A 20,496-nucleotide genomic window follows, 5' to 3' on the forward strand; every position below is an offset into this window, starting at 1 on the left:
TTTTTACATTGTAGGGTATATTTCAAAGCATGAGCATACTGACAAACTAAGATTGTTTTAATTACTTAAAAATTAATTCACCTTGGTTGGTGCTAAAGAACTTGTTCAATGATATATGAATCCATCGGCCCCAAATTATGCCTACTTTGTGGTCAACTCTATTTTTTCTACTCTGTTGTTAGCTTGAAATGCATACTCACTTGGAACCATTGTGCATGTACTAGACACCACTTCAAAAAAATGTCCTTTGCTCGCTCCTGCTTTTTCATGAATTTAGTTCTAAATTACATGTCTGTTCTACTCTATACACCAAATTCTGTGTGTCGCATTCCTTATCATCGATTGCCTTTCTTCACAGTAAAATTGCCTATACTCCAAACAATGTTTAGATATTTCATTTGCTATTGTGTCTTTGCTTTCTCCATACTACAATGCTGGACAATCCAGTAAGTGGCATTACCAAGAGCCATTGTTACCACAATGACAGCATAACAATGGTGATAGAAACAGGTGTAGTATGTGTCCATTTACCACACTGATAGCTTCATTGCTGAATTACAATGCCAATTTATTATAACACACAGGACAAGCATTACACATAAACACAGAAACAATTGCATATAATTGGGTTACTTTCTAGCTTATATGTAACCTCTCCAATTCAATGCAATGTGATCATGTAAACAAGTATAGGAGCACTAGATTGATGCAACCTATCATTCCAAGGGCTTTAATCAATCTATGTTAGTCTCTTTTGTTTGGTCTCTTTTCCATTTTCATTTAGTGCAAATCATTCCGTTTGAGAAGAATAAGGTTAAATAAAAAAAATCTACCTATTTCTTACTCTGATTCTATACAATAATTACACTCTGTGAGAAGTTTCCTTTGCATTTTTTTTATTCTGGAAGAATGATTAGTCAACATTTGATTTTGTTCAAGGTCATAGTGCATTAATCACATGTGTATGATCCTTCCTATAATGTCTTCCAAAATGGTAAAAGCAGTTACCCATCATCTCTGGTCTGCTCTTTACTCATACAAATACATTGGAACCAAGAATTTCTTATGACTTCATACTCCATACAGACTGGTTATGGGTTGTGCTTTGGGTATGAGGTTAGGAGTGTTTAGCCACACCACTTATCACATTGTTTCACTTGTTGAACTAGAGAACCAAGCCTTTTTTGTGAATAATATATTGAATAACAGAAAATAAAGCTGTAGTGTTTATATTTACTCTAGTTTGAGTATTGGTTCTTTGTGTACAATTCTCCCTTCAACTCATAATGGTAGAAATGCAGAGATCAAAGCAAGAAAATAAATTGTGAAGATCCAAATATGGGGGGAAATGTAAAGTAGAAGGAACAATGAGACAACCATGAAAAATTATTACAGGAGTACAGGAAGGCAAATGACCTTCTGTGGAAAAGGAAGTCATAATTATATGTATACTGATTATACCCAAAACTCGTGAAAATAGAATATTTCAATTCATCTTTTAATGAAGTATTCCTCCTGATTTTACCTTCACATATAGTGAGCTAGTCGGTAATAGAATAACTAGCAAAAGTTGAAACTGAGAATTATAAATTTTTATTCTTTTATGTTCTGAGTTTGTAAGCATGCCTTCCCTCACTGGCTTCCAACTGAGCTTTGATAGCCCAAGTGTATTTCACAAAGAAGCACTGAGATCACTCGGGACCTTGTGATAAATGTGGAAAACAGGATTCATCCAAGTGCTTCTGAGACAGAGTCTGTGTTAGAGTCAGATGAAGTGTCTCAGAAGATGTGATTCTGGGATGATTTTAACCTGGAATATATAATTGCAGCTCTCAGTTTTGATAGTACTGGATGCTAAGGTATCATTTTTTTGTAGAGATAATAAATGGCTGATTTTTTTCTTTTTTTTTTCTGTTGGTCGTGAGGCTTGAACTTTGGGCCTGGGTGCTGTCCCTCAGCTCTTCAGCTCAAGGCAAGTGCTCTACCGCTTGAGCTACAATGTCACTTCCCGTTTTCTAGTGGTTTATTGGAGATAAGAGTCTCACAGACTTTCCTGCCTGGGCTGGCTTTTGAACCATGATCCTCAGATCTCAGCCTCCTTAGTAGCTAGGATTACAGGTGTGAGCCACCAGCGCCCAGCTTATTTTTTCATAATTTATTTAGTATGTATACTTGTGACACTGGAATTTGACAACTATATTACATATATATGTGAAATAATGCAACAAGCTGAAAACAACTTTGAAAATGCTGAAGCTATTTATGTTCTAATGCATGGCTGACCAAGCTCTAACTGTGGAAGAAAACTGAAAATAATTATCTTCTGAGTAACAGGAACTCAATACCTTGAGAAAATTTGGATATTTAGTTTTTCTTAATTCATATTAAACAAAAGCAACTTTTTGCTTGGTAAATTTACTTTCAGTCTGAAAGTAAATTTCTATTGATCACAAGTAGTATGGTTGTATTCCTGGTATTATGTATGTTTTTGTCAATAAAGAAATAGCTTAACCCATATCTTACCCCTTCTGGTATCTATTTGTACAATTTAATCCATATCAACACAATTCAAGATATAAAATCATGAGATGAATTTTTATTCTAGAAGGTAAGGTGATTTTATTGTCCATTTTATTTCTATTTTGACATTCATACTTTTGCTAGTCAAGCAAAGAGAGAAAATAAAATGATGAAATAACTTTTCAATTCACAAGTAAATAGATATGTGGGTTTCATGACAAATACTGACTGATGTTCCTTGAGTTCCCAGGAAGAGCCACATTCCTGGTTATTTATATATGAGTTTAACTCTTTGGGTCTGAAAGCATGGGGGAAATTTGAACATGCAGCTCTTCATCCTTCTTCTTCTTGTTTTTTTTTTGTTTGTTGTTGTTGTTGTTGTTGTTCTTGTTCGTGTTCTTCTTCCTCCTCCTCCTCCTGCTCCTCCTCCTCCTCCTCCTCCTGTTCCTCCTGCTCCTGCTCCTCCTCCTCTTCCTCCTCCTCCTCCTTTGTTTTCTTTGGTTTATTCCCTTCTGTTGCTATTTTTTATTTATGTATCCTTTGTCTTGTATATAAGTTTATCTGATTTGGGGAGGGGAGAGAGAAGTGCAGATATGATGGGATAAATTCAGCAGTGAAACCCACTAGACACTACATTGGAAATGAACTATACAATTTGGTGAGAGGGAAGTTGTGATGGGAAACTGTGAGAGAATGAAGGAGAGGGTGACACTGCTCAAAAGGAAATGTATTCATTACCTGATTTATGTAACTGTAACCCCTCTGTACAGCACCCTTACCAGAAAACAATACAAAATTTAAAAAGAAATTGAAACATGTCTGACTTTCTATATCTATTTGTCTTAATTAGCCTTAATTTACAGCAAGTACCCAGCAAGTAGCTAGATTTTAAAAGGATAGCTATATAGAAAATGTATTTTCTGACCAGAATGCAAGATGGTACATTAGGTGGTAAATGTAAGTATATATATATATATATATATATATATATATATATAAAATAAGTGTGTGTGTATTTGTGTGTGTATATATATATATATATATATATTTCATGCTGATTGTATTTGTTACTTTTTTCTACTCACAAAAAAAATTCAGTCCATCTTCTAATATTTGAAAACAATCTGACATTACAAAAATAAACTGAAATGTATCCATGTTCCATTGTTGCATTTTCAATGAGAAAATTTTATGAGCCAAAAAAATATGAATATAAAGGGGTGGGAAGCTTATAAAACTTAATATGGATCTCAGCATTAACATCTAAGTGAGACTGGAATTTAAATGCTTTAAAAAATTACAAGTGCCGGGCTCCGGTGGCTCATATCTGCAATCCTAGCTACTGAGGAGGCTGAGATCTGAGGATCGCTGTTCAAAGCCAGCCCAGGCAGGAAAGTCGGTGAGACTCGTATCTCCAATAAACCACTAGAAAACCAGAAGTGGTGCCATGGCTCCAGCAGTAGAGCACTCACCTTGAGCTGCAGTACACAAGGACAGCACCCAAGCCCAGAGTTCAAGTCCCACACCGATAAAAAAAAATTACAAGTACCTGAGCACCAGTGACTCATGCCTTTAATCCTAATTAATCAGGAGGCTGAGAGCTGAAGATCAGTGTTAGAAGGTTTGAAGCCACCCTAAGCAGGAAAGTCCATGAGACTCTTTTCTCCAATAAACTACTCATAAAAAGCCAGACATGGAGCTGTGACTCAAGTGGTAGAGTGCAAACCAGGAGCACAGAGGCCCTGAATTCAGGCCCTGAGTTCAAGCCCTAAGACAGGCAAAAATAAATAAGTATCAGAAGTGGATGATAAAGTCTGTAAACACTGAAAATTTACAAACTAAATTCTGGAATTGCTGACTGTTCAAAAAAATACACAGATGGACCATGGGTGGTGAAGGTGAGCAGCACAAAGGGATTATGGGTGAATCATTTTTTCATCCATCTTGACCAGCAAGAAAGACGCAACACTGAGCTCTTCTCTCTGCAGTTTATTCAGTACCTTTGAGCAATCTTCTGACCCCGGGGAGAATCCCACACAGCCTTAAGTACCCGCTGGGTAGCCAGCCCTGATACGCCACGTGGGAGCAATCAATAGGTCCAGGTGCGCGGAAGCAAGCCAGATTCTATGCCTTAGCCATATAAGGAGTTGTTTACCACAGAGAGCACTCGCCATTGGGAAGGCAGAGGGCAGAAGCCGGCGCCATCTTTAAGGTGCGGCTGCATGCAGCTCTCTACAGTTCCCCCTTTTTGTTTTTGCAACAGGCAAGAGTAGAGGTCTGATCTCTGTAGAAGAAATTTAGGACATTGTACTGATCTTCACTCAGGTGTTATCCACTCGAATGATTACCAGACCCGTCCGATACCTTTTTACAGAGGTGGGACTTAGGGTATCAACCCACATGCAATCAGACATGCTCTTGTTGGGGCCCACGACCTCGGTGGACCTCAAGTGCAGTGCTCAAGCCTCTCACCCTGTGCTCATAAAGGGCTAGTCTTTCAGAGTGGCAAGCCATGCTTGGGGGGACTGTCCTGCTTCAATGGCTGTAAAGGCTTGGATAATCATGGCTGCACTGCAATGCTGAGAACCTCTAATTTGGCAAATGCACCACAGACATACCATGGAGGCCAATACCAGGAGGCCTGTCTGGGCTCCCAAACCTGCCCATTCCTTAAGATGATTCATAGCAGCGGAGATCCATGAAGATAACCCCTCCGCCAATCCGGCATCCACTCGGGTCGAGTTCACCATGAGATGGCAACCCTGAGCTGTTCCATCAGGCTGTCGAACTCCCCAGTTCAATTACCTAAAAGATAACTAGACAACTGTTTAGACAAATTTGCAGCGTTTTTTGAATAGGTTTTTTCCTGGGCCTGCATTAAGGGTTGACTGTTGATGTCTTTCACAGATCGGCATTCATTTGCCCAATGCTTCCCCTTTTTACATCTAGGGCATAGCCCAGGCTGCTTAGGCTGTTGTCCCTTTCCTGTTTCTATCACTTTTCCCTTTTCAGGGCAATTACACTTTATGTGTCCCATCTTGCCGCATCTAAAGCATGCACCTGAGCCTCCCCCTTTCTTCTGGGTTAATTGCACCACAGCAGCAGCTAATCCAGCATGAGTTAGTGGTCCGCCCAGCTCTCTGCAAACTTTCATCCATGCTTCTAGTCCCCTATTCTTATATGGGGTTATGGCGGCTCTGCATTGCTCGTAAACAAGCTGTTTAATTAATAGTATGGCTGCGTCTGGGTCACCAAAAATATGTAATGCTGAGGAATCGAACCCAGGGCCTCAGGCATGCAAGGCAAGCATTCTACCATTGAGCCATCTTCCCAGCCTCCACCTTCCTACCCTTTTTGCATTTCTAGGGCGGCCTGACCATTCTCTACCACCTCACTGCAGCGCTGGTCCTCAAGACAGCCTCTTATCAGTTTCCATATTGGTCTCACTCCACTCTTAAGCGTTCCTTGTTCAGAGGCAAAATCTAGGTCCCTTCCTAGTTTCTCCCAAGAGGCCACCGTGAGGCTTCCGGAGACAGCGAACCATGGGGCAACGATGTCACATTCATCCAAAAATCTCTCTAAAGTACTCTTTTTCATTTTTAACTTCTTTGAGTGCAGCAGCTCATTGAGAGCCAAAAAAACTGGGTGCGAAGAAGAAGCACCCATGTCTAAAAAATTTAAAACTGGCAAACAATCTTTTACTTTCACTTTTGGCTACTCTATTGACTAGCCCCAGGTTCTAGCTCTCTCTTTATCTACGGAGAAGAGCAAATATCCCCCCCCCCCGCTCTTGTCGCGGATTCCCCTTTTACCTGGGAACTTACTGGTGCAACCCATTGCTCAGTGAAGCTGTTGTTGGTTCTAACCAAATTTCAATAAAAAGTATACAGAGTTGAGTACAAAGCAAGGGAAATGACACACAGGTCAAAAGGTTGTACAGTAAGACATAGGCAGGGAACATGAGAATTTTGCTCCTTGTATTGGAGGTGCTGACCTTCATGGCATTTGCTGATTATTTGCTAGATTTTCAGAGTCCTAGTTTTCTTTAGTGACCTCCACTGTCAAATCAAGACAGTAATATTTGCTGACCTTTCAGGCTTGGAAGAATGAGCAAAAGAAGCATGCAAATGATTGCATACCAATGATCAGGCAGAGATTGGCCCAATATAAATGCTAACTAGACAAGGATGCAATTCACTTTACCCTGTAATTTCTGTGCACAAAGAAATATCAATCGATTCCTCCTCTCGTACATGAAAAATAGAAGGAAAGGATTCAGCATTCACAAAAATGACAATATGTTTAGCTAAAATTCTTCATATATAGCACACATCTCCTTAAATGTTGATATTAAAAATATGGTCATCAAGCAAATGGGAAGTATGTATTTTTATTGCATGTATTTCTGCAAATAGGTGGTTTTGTCTATCTTTTCTTTAACATTGTCTTCTCCTCTCCCTTGATATTTCAAATGGAAGGAACACAATTCACTTAAATTATGGATATTTACTAAAATCTTTTAGCTGTAGTCTTCATTCCTTATCCCAAATTTCCAAATTTAATCTAAAAGGAGCAATAGTTGGTTCTGGTTATTTATTAACAATTTGTAGAATCTTGTCCAGTATTTGGTATAGGTGTTATCTTTATTTATTCTACTTCTGGATCCCTATTTTCAGAACCATTTTACTTAAAAATAATATAGTAAAATTATTATTCTTCCTCAAAACTGTTAGCTCAAAATTGGTGATAATTTTCAATGCCTATGACCAGGAAACATGTAATCTTTTTTTTGTTTAAATTATTGATCCCTTCATTGAGCTAGCATCTGCCAGACTGCTCCATTACAAAGTTAAATTGCTGTTTTATAATTCATGGCAAATATATAGAGGATAATTGAGTACTATTTAAGTATCTTACTCAGAACAAAATGTGTCACTACTTTTTATTATTTATCTCTATTTTTAGTCATTCAGTCGTATGCCTGGTATAAATCGGTAATTACATTGGTTGTTCCAAATTAGCTGTTCTAATTCTTTTCTACATTCTGTATTTTTGTTTGGCATTTTCTGATAAGAAAAACAGTATAATCTTTTGGATATCACTCAATTGCCATATATACTCTATTTTCCACATTTATTACCATTATGATTAGATTCTCAATTAATTCCAATATCTAAACCATCTGTAAGTGAGCTTTCCTTTCTCTTCAAGATTTATTTTTTCTTGCACTTTGCAGTTAAAATCAAAATGAAACAAAATAACAAAAATCACTGTCTGCTTACAATACTTCAATCAAGAAAGGCCTAGCTGGTTTTTGGTTGGAATCTTCTGAGAACAATCACTGTTTCTCATTAGTCTTTATCAAATGTTTTCAAATAAAAGACTGAACTTGTTCTGGAATCTTCTTCAAAATATCACTAATTTGCTCAGAGCATTATGGGAAGCACCATTTATGTTTTTGAAGCTTCTTATTTGTTTTCCATCTCCTATCTTACATGACTTCAGAATTTATCATTGGCCTGAAAGGAAATCTAGCTGACTTATTTTTAAAGCAATTTCCAATCTATAAAATTCTAATTTCTTTGTTCTCCAAATACGAATCTCATTTAGGGTGAGTGGAGGATTCTCAAATGCTTGGGCTTTTTTGTTCCAAAGTTGGCAAATTTGCTTGAATGTAAGAATAACTATAGAACTCTTCTCAGTCATTTGACACTAACTTCTTTATATCTTCTTGTTTTACCAGCTCTGCAAATGTCTTAACCAGATGATTTCTGTATATGAACGGACATTTAAAAGTTTTTTATGCTCCTGCCGAAAAATAACTAAGCATATTCCTTAGAAATAGAATCCTATTTTTGGCTTGGAAAGTTCTCATTTGTATTTGAGCCCATTATAATTTATTCCCATCATGGTTAGTTTTCTGGAATAATATCAACTTTCAGATGTATATGCCATATTTCTCTTGGCCCAAACATAGAAACATTTTCTTCACTGTGACATCAGTATGACATTAATAGTGAAGGAAGAAATGAGGTTGTGCTAGTGTAAAGATGTGAGTGATTTATTTTGTCTTACTTGATTTGAATGTTATTTGAGAGAACAAAGTGGTTATAACCAAAAGCATCAGTAAAGAACATAAATAATAAGGTCATCTCAATGAATATCAACATGTCTCTTCACTATTAGCACTTCATATAATTATTAAACTTAGATGAAGGCACTCACTGTGATGATAGTGTTTCATTTATTGTCACATGCATTGCTCTCCCATACCACAGTGCGGTATTTCATATCAAAGTATAAGCAAATTGCACTCTAAGGGCACTCAGTAAAACCTTGCTGGTTTATCAATAGATTTGTATATTTCAAGGAGGTAAAAGTCTGTCATTGGTAGTGCATGAGTGACAGTACATTTCTGGCCAAGGGATATATCTTCCAGTGTTGAGTGCGATTTCTGAAGATTGAGGCACTTTAAATCAGTCATCTCTAGATGAGCCTTGCTCTAATCTGAAGCAATTGTACACTGACAGTTGTCCATTTTTTATTCCTTCTATAAAACTGTATCACACAGGCATAACTTTCTTTGAATCAAAGATAAATATTATGAAGAGTGAATCAGGTATATATACATATACATATCTTTCAATATTTGGGACATACTAATACTTATGTTCTGTAAGATACTAATTTTATTTTTTACAGTTGTTCAAGTATTTTATTTGATTTTTAATTTTTATTGTGAAAATACCATACAGAGGGGTTACAATTACATGGACAAGATAATGAGTACATTTCTTATCAAGCATTGTAGCCTCCTCCTTTGTTTCCCCTTCCCATCCCTTCCCATCCTCCCCCACCCCCCCACCATATCCTCCCCCCACACACCAAAGTTGTAAAGTTCATTTTTCCACATAACAACTTGTACATCTCATAATTTTAAAAGGCAATACAATAGTTGGAAGTCCAGGGATTTATTTTTCAATTATCAATGTGGCTTTGAGTATTTTTTCCAATCTATAATATGACTTCTTCATATTTATTTTTCGTATTCATAAATATAAGCTTATTTAATAAATGGGAAAAGAAACAGCTTTCAATTCTTTGTTCTAAGGAGGCTCAAAGTAGAAACTCTGAAATTGTAAAGTAGAAAGAAAATCCCAACAATGCAAATGTTAGCATGAAATGATTGTGACAGTGTTCATTACTAATAAATGTTGTTACCTGCTCTCCACCATACAGCTACTTTTACTTTCCTCTTTTCTGAATGAGCTAGTGGTACACAGCCCATATTTGATGGTTGGATAATTTTTCGCCTCTTCTTTTAAGACAGAGTAGATAGATGGATTATTTGAAATTCTATATGGGAAGTGCTTTTCAAGCAAAATGTATTATTCTTATATTCACTTAATTTTATCAAATTTAACTCATATTTACTTGATATATGGGTTATAATTCAACACTGCAGCAATTTTTTCTTGTGTGTATGTTCTCTCTCTCTGTCTCTCTCTCTCTCTCTCTCTCTCTCTCTGTCTGTCTCTCCCTGTCTCTCTCTCTCCTTCTCTTTCAATAATGGTATTGAATGTAAAGCCTCAGAGTGCCTGTCAGGCCTGTAAAGCAGGCACTCTGTCACTTGAATCATGTCTCCAGCTCCTTCCTTTTCAAAGACAGGTCTCACTTTATTCTGGGGCCTCCATTCTCCTATTGTGGTTCTCTGTTTTGCTGGAAGAGACTACTACTTTGTGTAGCCATTAGTTGTGATGAAGTCTCGGGGAAATTATTCCAGGAATGGCCTTGCACTTTGATCTTCGGATCTCTGCCTCCCACGTAGCTAGGATCACAGGCTTGAGACAAGATTCTTGGATATCTATTTTGTATTCAAATTTAACTTCTTAAAATCAGACCCTGCCATCATCCTTACCTAGACTCCTTCCTTCTCTGACTAGGCTGAAGGTGCTTTAAGATATATTATTTGATTATAAAATTCCAAAAAGAATAGAAAAAATTAAAAATAAAGATGGATGTAAGGTGCATCTAGTTGAGTCAATCTAACAGTATGGAAGACTCTTGCTTGATCTGATGGCACAGAGGAAGATGATAAATGGAGGTAATTACATAATCTCTCTCTCTCTCTCTCTCTCTCTCTCTCTCTGCAATATCTGACACCTGTTCAATGGAAGAAAGATGTTTTGTTAACTAAGTCTGGTTTTCATATAAGACAGAAAATAGAAAACACATCACTTCATTTGCATTATTAATTTGAACTAAGGAAAACAGAAGTACTGTTCTAGAAGCTGAAAGTATCCTTTTTTCCTATTTAAAATGTTTGCCTTTTCGTTAATTATTATCAATGAATGTTTTTCTTGTGGTACTGAGAATTGAACACTTTCTAGGCAAGTGCTCTACCAAACACGCTTCTGGCTCCCCAAATGTTTACTTTGTAATATGCTATAATCATAATCATAATCAAATTCTAAAGTTGTTTGTGTCAGATGTGGTGAAACAAACATAGTTAGAAACCAGTCATAGGACAGTAAGATTGATTTATGGATTACCAAGTATGGGTTTGAGTCCCATCACTGAGCTCAGGAATAATTGATCGCTTGGAGCCTTGTAGCAGTGGTTAAAAACTGACAAATACTAAAGTGAGCACAGTGGTTTATAGCTTCTGAAGGGTTGTGGAACCTCCATATTTCTTCCTCATCACCAGATCTACATTGAGAGGTAAAATTTAAAAGCTTTTGTCTTCTTCGCAAATTATGTTCAGACACTCAGGTACTATAGCCAAGAGAACCACAAGAATCTTAAGACGGGCAGCATGTGATTCACAGAGACTGAATATCCAGGAGTATTTCATTGCTTTGTACTAGCCATGTAATTAGAGACAAAAGTTTTGATGTTCCCTTCTAAAGTAGCTGACAAGTGTTTGAAGTTTAATCTTTAGAAATGAACAGAATACTGAAAAGTAAGGTATTGAAAATCTTTGCTATGTGTTAATTTTGTTGTTTGTTTGCTAATTTCTGATATATAATTGTAGCTTTTAGATCTGGAAGTTCCTCAGTAAACCACAAAAATCTAGCCACTGTTTAAATGATTTATTTATTAAACTTCTCACATTATATAGACACAAAAACATTTCTGAGACAAAACTAAAATGAAATTGTGTAATTGGATCTCCCTGCAGTTAAATGTGTAACCTCGGGAAAGAATGACTTCAAAATTACTTAATATTAAAATTATGATGCCCAAGTAACTATAGGTTATTAGATTAAGGTGAAATTATAAAAATTTAAAAATATTTTAGGTGACATTTGAAAAATATATGGGTGGATTATATTCAAATTCATTTCACAAAGTAACAGAACTAAGAAATTCTTCTGCATTAATATATTAAGTTAAATTAAAAATTATCCAATATCAAAAGTTTTCACACCAAATGAACCTACATTAACAATGTTGTAAATATTTTACTAATTGTACTACAGTTCTTTTAACTCTTAATGTTTAATATGAATCTTCATTAGAAAATTACATTTCTAAGAATAGGATTTTAAAACATTATAAAAGCACAAATATATTTTTGGATCTATAATGAAGATTTTTCTTTTCTTTTCTATTTCTTCCTATATCTTAGAGCTTGTCTCTGAGATAAACTATCTAGAAATACTAATCTCAGCTCTCATTACCTTTGATTGATTTTCATGGATGGGGTGGGGGAGGGGGAAAAAGAGAGACAGAGAGAGAGAGAGAGAGAAAGAGAGAGAGAGAGAGAGCACATCAACTTATATACCAGAGATGGACTATGTCAGGTTCTTACTCCTATGCACCAAGCACACCACTTCAAGTCCTTGCTCATAATTTTTCAAATATATTAGTTGGGGAGTTTATTTCTTAATAGATAAATTGAGAAACATTAAGATAAGTGAGAAATACTCACTGTGGTGCTGTAAGGTAGATAGACTGGCATGCCTCAGATTACAAAGAAGGCCAGGTGGAACCTATCTCACAGTCTAGGGACACACAGAATAGATTATAATTCAATACAATATCCCATAAACCCATTATGCGATTTAAGACTTAAAAATAACTCCAATATATTTCACTGTGTGAGGCAAAAAAGCACTAAAAATGGATTTTATTATTATAAGCTTAAGGTGTTCACCCAAGAATAATGTGTAAATATCAGTGGATACTCATAATATAGCAATATGCTGTAGCGTTGCAGATGAGGTTAATATTCCTAGCTAGGCTCCACTGACTGAGCCTAAGACTGCAAAAATTGTTTTTCCCAGTTGATGCTTAGTACCATTTGCCAGCATAACTTTTAAAAACTCTTCCAATTTAAAGCTGGGTCAAGTGCTAATGATTTAAGGACTTAAAAATCTACTTTTCTTCAATCTTCACTGCACACCTTAAGTTTGATGCAACCCATTGTGGCTCAGTTATGACTCACAATGTTTTGGTAAGATTCCAAGATAATTAAGACTCAATATCAATTTCTAGAACTTTGGTGTTTGGGGAGAAGGCTCACAAATGTCATCTGTAAGACAATAACAACATAAAGAGAATTTTAAAGGCCACTACCAGTTTTGAGCCTCAGTAGGAAAAGAAGTCTTATTTGAGCAATCTTATAATAAAAGTATTTTTGAGAACTTTAAATCAGTGAATAATAACTAAATCTCAATAATAAAGCCCAAAAAATTCAGAATGTCATCATGCATACAATAAATTAAGGAAAAGCAGAATCATACTTCATGATCCTAAGATCATGATCCTCATACAGAGTAAACTTCACAGATGTTGAAGTTCCATCTCTAAAGAGACAGTATTTGCAAATAAGCTATGTACCTCTAACTTTAAATTATCTATAGATGGTGTGCAATATCTAAAAAAGGCAAATACAATGTAAATCATTGACCTGTATTAATTATGAAATAATAACAAGAAAAATGTCTGGAAGGGAACCTTACTTCATTGTTGGTGGGAATGTAAACTTGGTCAACCACTTTGGAAAGTAGTATGGAGGTTCCTCAAAAGACTCCACATAGAGCTCCCCTATGACCCAGCAATCTCACTTTTGGGCATTTATCAAAATGATCACAAACAAGACCACACTAAAGCTACCAGCACAACTATATTTATTGCAGCATTATTTACCATAGCTAAGATATGGAACCAACCCCGATGCCCCTCAGTAGAAAAATGGATCAAGAAAATGTGGTGTATATACACAATGGAATTCTAGGCTCCCATCAGAAAGAATGACATCGCCCAATTCATAAGGAAATGGAAAGACTTGGAAAAAAATCATATTAAGTAAGCCAGGCCCAAAGAAACATAGATCCCATGGTTTCCCATATTTGCAATAACCAGTGTATATCTGAGTCAAGCAGAAAAGGTCAGATAAGTTGATGTTAGGGAAATGAACCCCAAGATAAGTATTCAAATTTTTTTCTTTTATGCAATTGTTTCTAACATATTTATAAGATGATTTCTATGTTGCTTTGTATGTCCCTCTCCCACAGTATAATCCCTGCTTTCACTGTATTTGATGTTGGTATAATTTGTGGAGGGGAAGTTGGACCCATTGCAACAATGAGATGTACAAGTCATTATGTCGAAAAACGCACTTTACAACTTTGGTGTGGGTGGGGGAGGCGGGGGTGGAGGATGTGGGGGTGGTTATGGGAAGGGTTGGGAAGGGGAAATAAAGGAGGAAGCAACAATTCTTGATAAGAAATGTACTCATTACCTTGCTCATGTAATTGTAACCCCTCTCTACAGCATTTTCACAATAAATAAATAAACACATAAAATAAAATTAAAAAATTAAAAAAGAACAATGTATATAAACATTTACCACAACTGCAATTTTAAAAAAATTAATGAACTGGGCACTGGTGGCTCATGCCTATAATCCTGGCTACTCAGGAGGCTGAGATCTGAGGATAATTGTACGAAAGTCCGCGAGATTCTTACCTACAATAAACCACTAGAAAACCAGAAATGGTGCTATGGCTGAAGTGGTAGAGCACTTGCCTTGAGCTTAAGAGCTGAGCCACAGTGCCCAGACCCAGAGTTCAAGTCCTTTAACCGACAAAATAATAATAATAATAATAACGTATGATTGATAGACTTCATAGATATGGAACCCACAAATTGGGTGGGCCTTGTGTACTTATAGTGTAAATACAATGTCCTTGGAAAGAAATTATACAAGTTGTTTTCAAAGGTTGTCTTTAGTTGTTGAAATTGCTGGAAATTTTATTTGCTTTTGCTTTAAATATTCTTTTAAGAAATTATATAAGTTTATAAATTTATTCTATAAACATGCAACTTTATTGTTACATATATACTTTGAATCGTTTTCTGTATAAAAATGATCAAAATTAGCTGAACAATTTTTCATCTAATTGGTTTTGACTTATTTGGTTTATAATTATTTGAAAGTGCTATTGAATATTGAATTTTTAAAAAATAATTATTTTCTAATACTGGCCTGTGTGAGGCTGGATTTGAACGACAATTTTCAGATCTCAGCTTCATGACAAGCTACGATTACAGAAATGAGCCACCAACACTCAGCTTGGAAGTCTGTTCTTTAGGAAAAGTCACATCTCTCTTAGTGAAAGAATGTCTGTTAAATGTCTTCTATGAGTCCTGCTGAGTCAGCCATATTGATTCACAAATCCTTACACAACAAATCACCATGGAGGCATCCTATGATATGAGACTGTTAGATAGTAATTCAAAACCAAGTTTTCTGTTTTGAAATGTAGTAGTTCAAATTATGTTTCTTAAAAAATATTAGCAAAAATTGAGTTATTACACAAACTTTAGTCTCTGTCAGCAACTTCATGTATATTTTGGTAAATAAGTTCTTGGATTTATTCAGTTCTGTATATGATAGCCATAGCGTGCACTCATTGAACTATTCAATGAGCTGTCTGAGATAATGTCTTATTCCCATAAGCTATTATAAAAATATCAGCCAGGAATGCTGACTCCAGACCCGAGTACCTGTGAGATCAGCTTCTCTATGCTTATGTCAGAGTGTTTTATCTAGCAAAATTGACATGGCCAGTATGAGGGGTCAGGAATGTCTTTTTAAAATATAGCTTAGCATGATCACCTGCGAGGAAGAACATTCAAGAACTAGGGAGCTTTGGATTTCAATAAACTTTACAGGTTCAGGCACTCAGGAATGGACTTCAGAGTGATGGTTTTGACAACTTTCATATATCACTCCCTTGGACTGCCTTTCAGCAAAGCTCATGTCAACAGAAATCATAGAAGATGGATTCACTACAAAAGACTGTAATAGTAAAGCCTTTATATATCCCATACCAGTCTCAAGTCGCAGCCAGGAGAGGCTTGTGGCTTTCATACTATTCTCTTTTTTTTATAGTCAGGACCATGCATACATGTGCCTCCTAACACACACGTATACACACACACACACACACACACACACACACACACACAGTATTGTAGATAATACCATAGTAAATCCACAGCCTGAATCTGGCATTTTTATAGCAACTTACCAGCATGTGTATCACGTATCTAGCCTTAATATTAGCTACTTTTTAATCTGTTCCACCACTATTATCTTTTCTTCATAAAGTAATTTATCCATTCATTTTTAGTAAACAACCCTGTCAAGTTATTTGGATGGTATGAAGTAAAAATCATCAAATTAACATTTAAGGAAATTAAGAAGCGGAAAGCTAGCATTTCATCCCTGCAATCCTAGGAACTCACAAAGCCAGACTTCAAAGCCAGCCTAATCAGAAGAGCTTACTAAACACTGTCTATGAAATAAGTAGCAAAATCAGGACCACAGGTGTGACTCAAGTGGTTTGAGTGTCAGCCTAGTAAGCACAGGCCCTGAATTTAAACCCAGGACTGCCAAATATATAAACAATCAAAAATATGAATAATATGAACAATACTAGGGAAAGGCTATAGAAAAGGCAACAATACTTAAGTTGTGTAAAGATCTATATACTGTTTACAAGAAGAATTCTAGTTTTTTTCATGTAAATAAGCACCGAGAAATAGAGTATGGGATGTTTACAGTACAGGCCATAAGAAATATTTTTAAAATTTACATTCAAAACCTATTTTACTCACAGATGTATTACACATACATGGCTTTGACTTTTGACCAAATGCAGTAAAAAGAAAAGAAGTAATAAAAAACAAAGGGAATTTTTTTTAAAAATCCTTAAATTCCTGTGTTTGATATGGAGAAGTGTTCAGTCATGTACATATTACCATCAGTTTTGCAATCTGTTGAGTGTTTCCCTGTCCATGTTTTTGTAAAAATCTGTATCTCCAAAAGCCAATGGTTCCAAAAAGCAAGGGGTATGTGAATGTGATTAATTACAAGGATAATGTAAATTTTGAGATTTGTAAAAGTGTGGCATGTCTTTAGCAGAAGTTGGGATAAGAAGTGTCTATGTAAAATATACAAAATGTATGAAGATAATAAAGCAGTTTGTCCATTGCTTATACCCTCATGCCATTGTTATACTTGGTATAACTAATAGTATAACTTGGTATAACTAATAACAAAGGCATTGGTGTTAGAGATAATAAAATTGCCTTTGTTTTCTATGTGATGTTATTTAAGGCATGACTATAATTCCTGTCATATTTCAGGTAACTAGACTTTTGTTTTATAAATACTGATACTAATTATATGTTGAATGAAAGCAACATATAAGTCCAGACAGAGTTCATGTTCATCCACATCTGTTCTTATTCACAATCAGAAATTAAAGAACAAAACAAAACATAACAATCTGCTCCAACAGAGTAGTGCTGGGTCATCAAACTCAAGACCTTATATGTAGCAAACAATCTTTCTATCACTGAAGTATACTCCAGTCCCTTCTTATTATTTTATGGTAAAACATTTACATTAAAGTTATCATTAAAGTCAGTTTGTAGAGATTAAAGTCATATTAAGTCATTAACAAATAATGGCATTGAAATCTGGAATAATATGTGAATACAAATCACATGGAACATAAATGTGGAAAAAAATTTCCAATGTATTTTTTGTTGGTCCTGGAGTTTGAACTCTGGGCCTGGGTGCTGTCCCTGAGCTCTTCAGTTCAAGGCAAGGTCTCTACCACTTGAGCCACAGCACCACTTCCCCATTTCTTTTACTATGTCATAATGCATTATTTACCTACCATACAGGTTTCTTACTGCCCATTTTATAATAATTGCACCTCTAGCCGGGCGCTGGTGGCTCACACCTGTAATCCTAGCTACTCAGGAGGCTGAGATCCGAGGATCGCAGTTCAAAGCCAGCCCGGGCAGGAAAGACCGTGAGACTCCTATCTCCAATAAACCACCAGAAAACTGGACGTGGTGCTGTAGCTCAAATGGTAGAGCACTCGCCTTGAGCTGAAGAGCTGAGGGACAGTGCCCAGGCCCAGAGTTCAAGCCCCATGACCGACAAAAAAAAATTGCACCTCTATGATTAAATTTTAAATATGGAGATATTTTTATGTCATTATGGTAGATATTCTTGATTTCAAATTCTTCATTTGAAAACATGGAATGTAAGCCAAAGAAGGATGGGTTTAGTATTTCACTTTTATAAACAACTTAAATTGTTTATTTATCTCTACATTGAATACTATGTTTCAGTGACTTGATATTCAGACATTATAAACAAACACTTATTAAGTGGCCATGATGAAGTGGAATATTATTTTGTCTGGGCCAGCTAGTTATAATGAGTTCCTACTTTTTTGTTTAGATTTTATCTGGTTAGTTTTATTGCTTGTAACTCCATAGGTACTTACAGACATCTACTTCCAAATCATGAGTGATAATCTTGATCAAGAGAACATGAAACATAAAATCTTTTATTCAAGGAAAGACATCTCTCTTGAGTCTCTCTGCTGTAGATATTTCATTCTTCAATATTCACAGTTTTAGAAGGACACCAGAGAACAAAGGGGAAATAAGCCTCCAGTATCAAAAAATATATAAGTGCATTCAACATCACAAGCATTTGGTGTGTTACTAATTAGTTTATCTATGTTAAATATTTATTCTATAAATTAAAATTGTGCTTTAACTGTCTAGTGATAACTATTCAGTCCTCGTGGAAGCATCACATATATTCAGAAAGTCACCACTGTGATCTCTTTTGATCATTATAATTTTTAAAATCATACACATTGTGTATTAGCTAGTCTTTAACTGATGGAAATCAGTTCTTCTTTCTTTCTCTCTTTCTTTCTTTCTTTCTCTCTACTCTCTCTCTTCCTTTTTTCTTTCTTTCTTCTTGTATAATGAAACAGAGACAATATGAAACAAAAGAGGAGGTATATAGAAATAGCAACAAAGAAATTGGCACAAAGCAAACAGGACAAATGAATATGAGTAATTAGTAATGATACAATAACTATAACATTGAAAAATAGCACTTTTCATAATAAAAATAAATGATTCATTTCCCAAGATTTTGTCATCAAAGACCAATTCCTTGACAAGGTCTCCATTCTGTGGACCCAGAACTCTACACTGACAAACTGAAGTTACAAACGATGAATAAATGTGTTTGAGTTTGCTTATCGACCTTCCTAAGAGAACGTGCCCCGTTCTGCCACACCTAGTTTGTGGCACAGGTAACACCCATTCCATCCATCCATATAGCCTGTTGCTAGGATATATCCTGCTCTTTTGTATAATTCACTTGGTCTTTGTAGGTGCTTTGTAATAAATTTTTGTAATAATCTGAATGAGTTGTCAGAATTGTGCCAGACTAATGGTCCACTTCATCATCAAGCCTTGTTATATAGACACATGTCTATTAATAAATTTTTTTCATTGTTATGAAGGGGAAATCTGACAACAGTGTGAGGATCTGAAAGATGAAGGGAAAGGAGGAGCCAGCAGAAAAGGGAGAGGGGAAGGAAGTGAAAAGAAATTCAAATACATTTGTGTCAATTCAATGGAAACTTTGTCTCCACTAAGCATGATGACTTTAAAGACTATTTGGTATGGGTATTTAGAAAGCTGCTTTTAACTGAAAAAAATCTTGATTTTGAGTTAAAGCTTATTGTTTCCATTTTATTAAACACAAATGCCTTTTATACATGCCAAGAAAATATTTAAAATATGCATAGTCAGCTACTGACAAAATATTTTTTTAACTCAGAATGTTTCAACAAACTTTTATTTTCGTATTTTGTAGGTTTTTTACTTTAATATTGCTGCAATAATTTTGTAAGATGTTTATGATCAGAAGACATTGTTAAACAACCCAACACAAACTCTTTCATCTCCTTAATCTGATAGTATGGAGTCATTTTTATTTGTACTTCCATTTCCAGTTTTGTGGCTAGATAGAGCAATAACTTGCAAATGAATATGAATTTCATCAGCAAAAACAATACAATTAATTTACTGTTGTTTCCATTAGTTTAAGAAGAGCAAGAAACATGGTGTCCTTTATTAGACATTTTTCCTGAAATATCTTTTACATTTATTTAAAAAAGATGAACATTTTCCTTCATGTATTAGAACCATATTTCACCTTTAAAACTCTGCCTCAAGGACTTTTCTCCTATTTGGTTAACCCCCATAACACTTATCCAGTGGAACTTGAGTTTTGGTAAGAGTAGAAAGAGTGTAATATTCAGAGGACTAGAGAAGTAACTATTTAAGGTGCAACTATTTTATTTTCATTGAACCATGTCTAGGTACAGGTGCTAACTCAGGAATCTAGATTAAATTTGACATCTCCTGAAAGAGACATGTGGCCTTGCTTAATACAGTTTAAGTCTAATAGTGGTTCAAATTATGTATCTCAGCCAGACACTGGAAATAAATTTATCTGGTAATGTGGGAAGAAGCCATAACATATATCAAACAATTACTTCAACAACTGCAACTTACTTTTTTTTTTTTAATGTTCTTGGGTCTCAATCTTTTTCCAACATGCCT

The sequence above is a fragment of the Dipodomys ordii genome, unplaced genomic scaffold, assembly GCF_000151885.1.
Source record: "Dipodomys ordii isolate 6190 unplaced genomic scaffold, Dord_2.0 Scaffold37, whole genome shotgun sequence".
Classification (NCBI taxonomy): Eukaryota; Metazoa; Chordata; class Mammalia; order Rodentia; family Heteromyidae; genus Dipodomys; species Dipodomys ordii.